The following is a 6,153-nucleotide window of genomic DNA, read 5'->3' on the forward strand; positions in this document are numbered from 1 at the left end:
ATGGTTTTCAAATGGCACCTTCTCCAAGAGTCCTTCCCTGAGAGCCCCTTCCAGAAGGGCATCCCAATATATTGCCCTCTGCATTCTACAGCTTCTTTCCTCTCCTCTTTTTTCTCAGAATACCTGACACGGTATTGTACATTTCTTGATTCAGTTGTTTGTTTTGCATTTCACTAACTAGAATAACAGTGCCATAAAGGTAAGAACTCTGTGGGTTTTCACCACTGAATCCGCAGCACGTAGAATAGGAATGAACATCAGTAGGAGCTCAAAAAATATTTGTAGAAAGGCAGAATTGCCTTAAAGGTTATTATCCTAATCAAACGTACTCAAATTTTAGATTGTTCCACCTTCCACATCACAGCATTAATCAGACAACAGACTTTGGGCCATATGTGATATTTTTTATGGCCATTCCCTGCATTCCATATAGTAGTCACCACTGCATTCAAGATACAGGATTAGAAAAGCTCAAAAGGGAATGCTTAAAGTGAGGCATTTATCATTTCTGAAAAAGTTCTTAACACAGACTTAGAGCAGGTGAGAAGCATCTTCAAAGAAGGGTATCAATCATTACACTGGATTTAAAAGTGAAAGCTCAGAGAATTGTTACACTATATATTCTATATGAAGACTCGGTATCTGTGGAAATTATCTTGTGACTTCAAAATTAATTACGAACATTCTTCTGTATTACTGCAATTATGAATACAACTATAAATAATTTGCATATAGCTATCATGTTATACATCTCAGATAGCCAAAAACTGAGGCTCTAATTTTTTCTTTGTCATTTGTTTGGTTTCTAAAGTTGTGATATAATATTGAATATTGGGCTCTTTCCTTTAATTCAATATTCTTAATATATTTATTTTCATTATTATTAACCATTAAAATATTAAATATTAACTGTCACAAATCCTTTGCCTTTATAAAACATATTATTTTGAATCCTGCGTGTAAATATATTGCTTAATTCTATTAATAACTTGAGGTATGTATTGTTTCCACTTTACAGATAAAAAAACACACGCTGAAAAGATAAGCTGTTTACACAAACTTAGAAGAGAAAATAATCCTAGACCCTTTGATAGTATTTTTCCCCCCATTGGAAAAAAGTCATAGACCCAAACAGAGACACAAAAGATAAGAGTCCTTTGAGATACTAACTAGATAGCTAAAGAAATAAAATATATACTTCACACTAACTGAACTGAATAATAACATAAATGGGAGAGAAGTGGTAGCTATAATTTGTGCCGGGTAACTCTGGCACATTTTGTGGTAGATCCTTGATGCTAACCTCACTTAATACCAAACACGGGCCGGGCACGGTGGCTCAAGCCTGTAATCCCAGTACTTTGGGAGGCCGAGATGGGCAGATCACGAGGTCAGGAGATCGAGACCATCCTGGCTAACACGGTGAAACCCCGTCTCTACTAAAAAAATACAAAAAACTAGCCGGGCGAGGTGGCAGGCGCCTGTAGTCCCAGCTACTCGGGAGGCTGAGGCAGGAGAATGGCGTAAACCCGGGAGGCGGAGCTTGCAGTGAGCTGAGATCCGGCCACTGCACTCCAGCCTGGGCAACAGAGCGAGACTCCATCTCAAAAAAAAAAAAAAAAAAATACTGAACACAAAGACATAAGGCAAGTGCTGTCATCACCAATTCAAAAATAAGGAGACTTTGCTTCAGAGTCCAAGTTTACAAGGATGATAAGCATTGAAGCCAAGACCAGAGTCCACATCTATGTGATTCTAAAGGCCATACTCTAACACTGTGCTTTACTCTTTAATAAAAAGAAACATACACATTTTCCTAGATTTCGGAGAATTCGTAGTTTTATCCTTGGATGGAGGTTCCATGGAATTTTAAACAGTTACCTGAACAAAGAATTGAATTGGAGGAAGCCAGAACATCAGCCTAAGTAGAGTAGACAGTATGAACTTAAAAGTGAGCACAGCAACTTCTGGAAAGAGTGAGGAGATTAGCATAAAGTAGGAAATACTAAATTTAGAATTAAAGAGAGAAGAGAATAAAATTAGATGATGGAGGCCTAGAAAACTTAAGCAGAGAAAAATTGACCTTTTTCTATTAAGAACAGGAGACAACTTCAATGAAATTTGTGTTTAAAATCAGTCTAATTAAGGTTTATGAGTGAAAAGAAAAAGACAAGACCAGGTGCAGATACTAATCAGGAGACATACCACAATGCAAAGGAGAATGTATAGAAACCTGGAAAACTGAGGAACCAATATGATTTAAAAATACCGAAGACAGCAGGGTCAAGAAGAAGACTGGATTTGAGTTAATATGGTTTGGATGACAAAAAAGTAAATTAAGAAAGTAAGATTTTACTGAATTATTGAGAGAGCATGGAATTTCAGGTCTGGATAATGAATAGGCCTTTGTAAAGGGACCTCTTCTTCCCCAAATAAGCCCTGTGAGTAAATGGGCTAATGAACCAAATGGTGATTTGGGGGGACAAAATCCTAAGCAGAATCCAGGGTATATTAATTCTTCAAGCCAAAAGACTGGTATTCTATTTCCATCTCTGCCAATTACCAATGTCAGGGAGCAAACTGGTACCGTTTTGTAAAATGAGTTGTTCCAGGTAAATTATCTCAAGGATTGTTTCATCTATTTAAAAAATGAAGTCAGTGTGCCTTGCCGTCATATGTAACACAGGACAGCATGATTTATGCTGGTATATTCAGCACCATCAATCTTCTTATGAAATATGTTTAACATCCCAGCTCATATCAAAATATCTGGGAAAAGCGCACAGCTAAGAATTAGCCAGAAAAAAATGAAGAATAAAGATGAAATGATACATGTGTAAAAGATTTTCTTGAGACTGTGTTATATATAGAATCTTTGTGAGAAAATTTTGTTAGCAAATTATGGCTTATTGGTATCATTTGAAAAGACAAAGATCTATTTTACAGAGTAGCTAGGCTTCATCTGTTATTTTCCAATCTCCATTGATCAATAATAGTAATGCTATGTTCTGATCTTTGTTATTTATATTCTTCTTCTAGCATTAGGTTTAGTTTGTTTTTGTTTTTCTAGTTTCTTGAGGTGTGATGATAGGTTGTTAACTTGAGAACGTTCTATTTTATTGATGTAGGCATTTACCACTATAAACTTTCCTGATTCTACAGCTTTTTCTGTATCCCAGAGGTTTCATTATGTTGTGTCTCCATTTTCATTCATTTCTTTTTTTTTTTTTTTAGATGGATTCTCCCTCGTCGCCCAGGCTAGAGCGCAGTGGTGCGATCTCGGCTCACTGCAAGTTCCGCCTGCCAGGTTCACGCCATTCTCCTGCCTCAGCCTCCCGAGTAGCTTGGACTACAGGCGCCCGCCACCACACCCGGCTAAGTTTTTGTATTTTTAGGAGAGACAGGGTTTCACCGTGTTAGCCAGGATGGTCTTAATCTCCTAACCTCATGATCCGCCCGTCTCGGCCTCCCAAAGTGCTGGGATTACAGTCGTGAGTCACCGCGCCTGGCCTCATTGCTTTAATTTCCTTGTTTATCTAAAAGTCATTGAAGAGTTAGTTATTTCATTTCCATGTATTTGTGTAATTTTGAGAATTTCTCTCGATATTTTTTCAGTGGCAATTGTAAATGCGATTGAGTTTTTGATGTGGTTCTCAACTCTCATTTATGTTATTATTTTATTTTTTTAGAAATCTTGTTAGTATCTTGAAGACTCTGTCTTTTGTGTCTCTGTTTGGGTCTATGACTTTTTTTGCAATGGAAAAATAATACTAAAACTATTATCAATGGTCTAGGATCATTTTTCCTTATGAGTACAGCTTATCTTTTCATTGTGTTTTTTAATCTGCAAAACGGAAACAATACGTATCTCATAAGTAATTAATAGAATGAAGAAATATAAACTTGTACATAGGCTTCAAAGTAATATATTTTATAAATGCAAAGGATTTGTGACAGTTAATATTTAATATTTTAGTGGCTGACAATGAAATAAAATATATTAAGAATATTGAATTTTTAAAAACCCAATATTCAATATTATATCACAACTTTAGAAATCAAATGACGAAGAAAAAAATAGAGCTTCAGTTTTTGTCCATTTGAGATGTATAACATGACAGCTATATGCAGATTATTCATAACTGTATTCATAATTGCAGTTATTCAGAAGAATGCTAGGAATTAACTTTGAAGTCACAAGATAATTTCCACAGCTATTAAGTCTTCATATAGAATATATAGTGGAACAATTCTCTGAGCTTTTACTTTTAAATCCAGTGCAATGATTGATACTCTTCTTTTAGGATGCTTCTCACTTGCTCTAAGTCTGTGTTAAGAACTTTTTCAGAAATGATAAATGCCTCAGTTTAAGCATTCCCTTTTGAGTTTTTCTGAACGTTTATCTTGAATGCAGTGGTAACTACTATATAGAATGCATGGAATGGCCATAAAAATATCACATATGGCCCAGGGTCACCGGTCTGATTAATGCTGTGATGCTGAACGTGGAACAATCTAAAATGTGAGTACTTTTGATTAGGATAATAATAAAATATCTAGCAATATATTTAACAAAGGAGGGGAAAGATCTTTACAAGGAGAACTACAGAACACTGATAAAATAAATTGTAGATGATACAAATAGAAATGGCCTAATGTGTATGAGTCTAGGGCTTCTGGGGAGGGACTCTCTATCATGGATTCTGTCCCAGGGTGTCAAAGCCATAAGGATCAAGGTCCCCTGAAATAAAATCACTGAAAAGGTATGTTCTCTTATATATTATTTAAAAAATTTATCTGATGCCACCAAAGAATGACAGCAGTTTCTAACCAAGTTCATATTTATAGCATCATATTAAGATATTTATCTTATATATTAGCATATTTTGCACTGGTTTTCTTTGTAATGTAGGTTGAAAGGGAGACATGCTTGAATGCTTTTGTATGTAACTATCTCCCATTCTTTTTCTCTCTCTTCTTGGTGTGTATTTGCTAAGGATTGACATAAAAAAATAATTCATTAATGAGCTCTGCATATTATTGAATACTCACAAGGTAATATTGATTTGGGTGCTACTAGACTTTTGCCTAACATTAGTCTTTCTCAATAGTTCTTGTAAAGGACAGCATTCAATCCAGTAAATATTGAAATCTATTAGTTCAATAAAGGTTATTTATATACTGTCATACCACAAAGCGATGGTGGAAAGAACATCTGCATTCACTAGAATGTACTTTCTTCCTTTGGCGTGAATAAATTGGATAAGACTGTTTTATTGTAAGTACTGGCTATTGGGAGATATGGGGATAAAATTGACATTGTTGTTGAAGTATTGCAAAAACATGACTAATTTGGTTAATTATGTCTACCACTTATGTTTAAGAGATCCTTTCACTAACTTAAAATGTTAACTTTTAATTTCACTAACTTAAATTGTTGTGATATTGAGAAAGAATTTTAACCTAAACAGTCACTTTACAACAAACATGTTAAGACTAGTGTGCCTGCAGTTGAGGGGTTTTTTTTTGGCATTTCTGAGCCTACTTTGTATTCGTGAGAAACAAAAACATAATGGGTGAAAAGTTTTAAATAACCAGTATTTAAATAACCAGTTTTCATAAAGTTTGGGACTTCAAAGTATTAACGAAGGATACTGAAAACATACTGACTTTTACTTTGGTCAAATTACTTCCTATGATCTGATTTCTTAATTTTCAGTATTTGAAATCTTGTGAATTAGGAATATCTACATCTATATATAAATAGATAACTAAAACTTAATGGTAAAAATAAGTGTAATTCAGTAAAATGATTCAACAGTTTTTATTTTTACAATAAGTTATCATTTATTGCATTGATATCAAATCTGTATATTGCCTTGCAATGCTAAATGCTCTAAAAAGAATATTTAGGCTACTTCAGTTCTACAACCTTCTTCCCTTTCTCCCAGGACATACAAAAGATCTTATATTAACTAATCCTCTGTGTGAATTTTGCTGTATCAAACATTGTGCCTTATTTTATTAAAACTGTTTTGTCAGAATCCAATTCTATACTAAAGTCTCTATAATGTTAAAAAAAAAAAAAAAAAGGAAAAAACATCCCATGCTCATAGATTGGAATAATGCATATCATTAAAATAACCATATTGC

Source organism: Mandrillus leucophaeus, unplaced genomic scaffold (genome assembly GCF_000951045.1).
Source record: "Mandrillus leucophaeus isolate KB7577 unplaced genomic scaffold, Mleu.le_1.0 Scaffold1429, whole genome shotgun sequence".
In the NCBI taxonomy this organism is placed as follows: Eukaryota; Metazoa; Chordata; class Mammalia; order Primates; family Cercopithecidae; genus Mandrillus; species Mandrillus leucophaeus.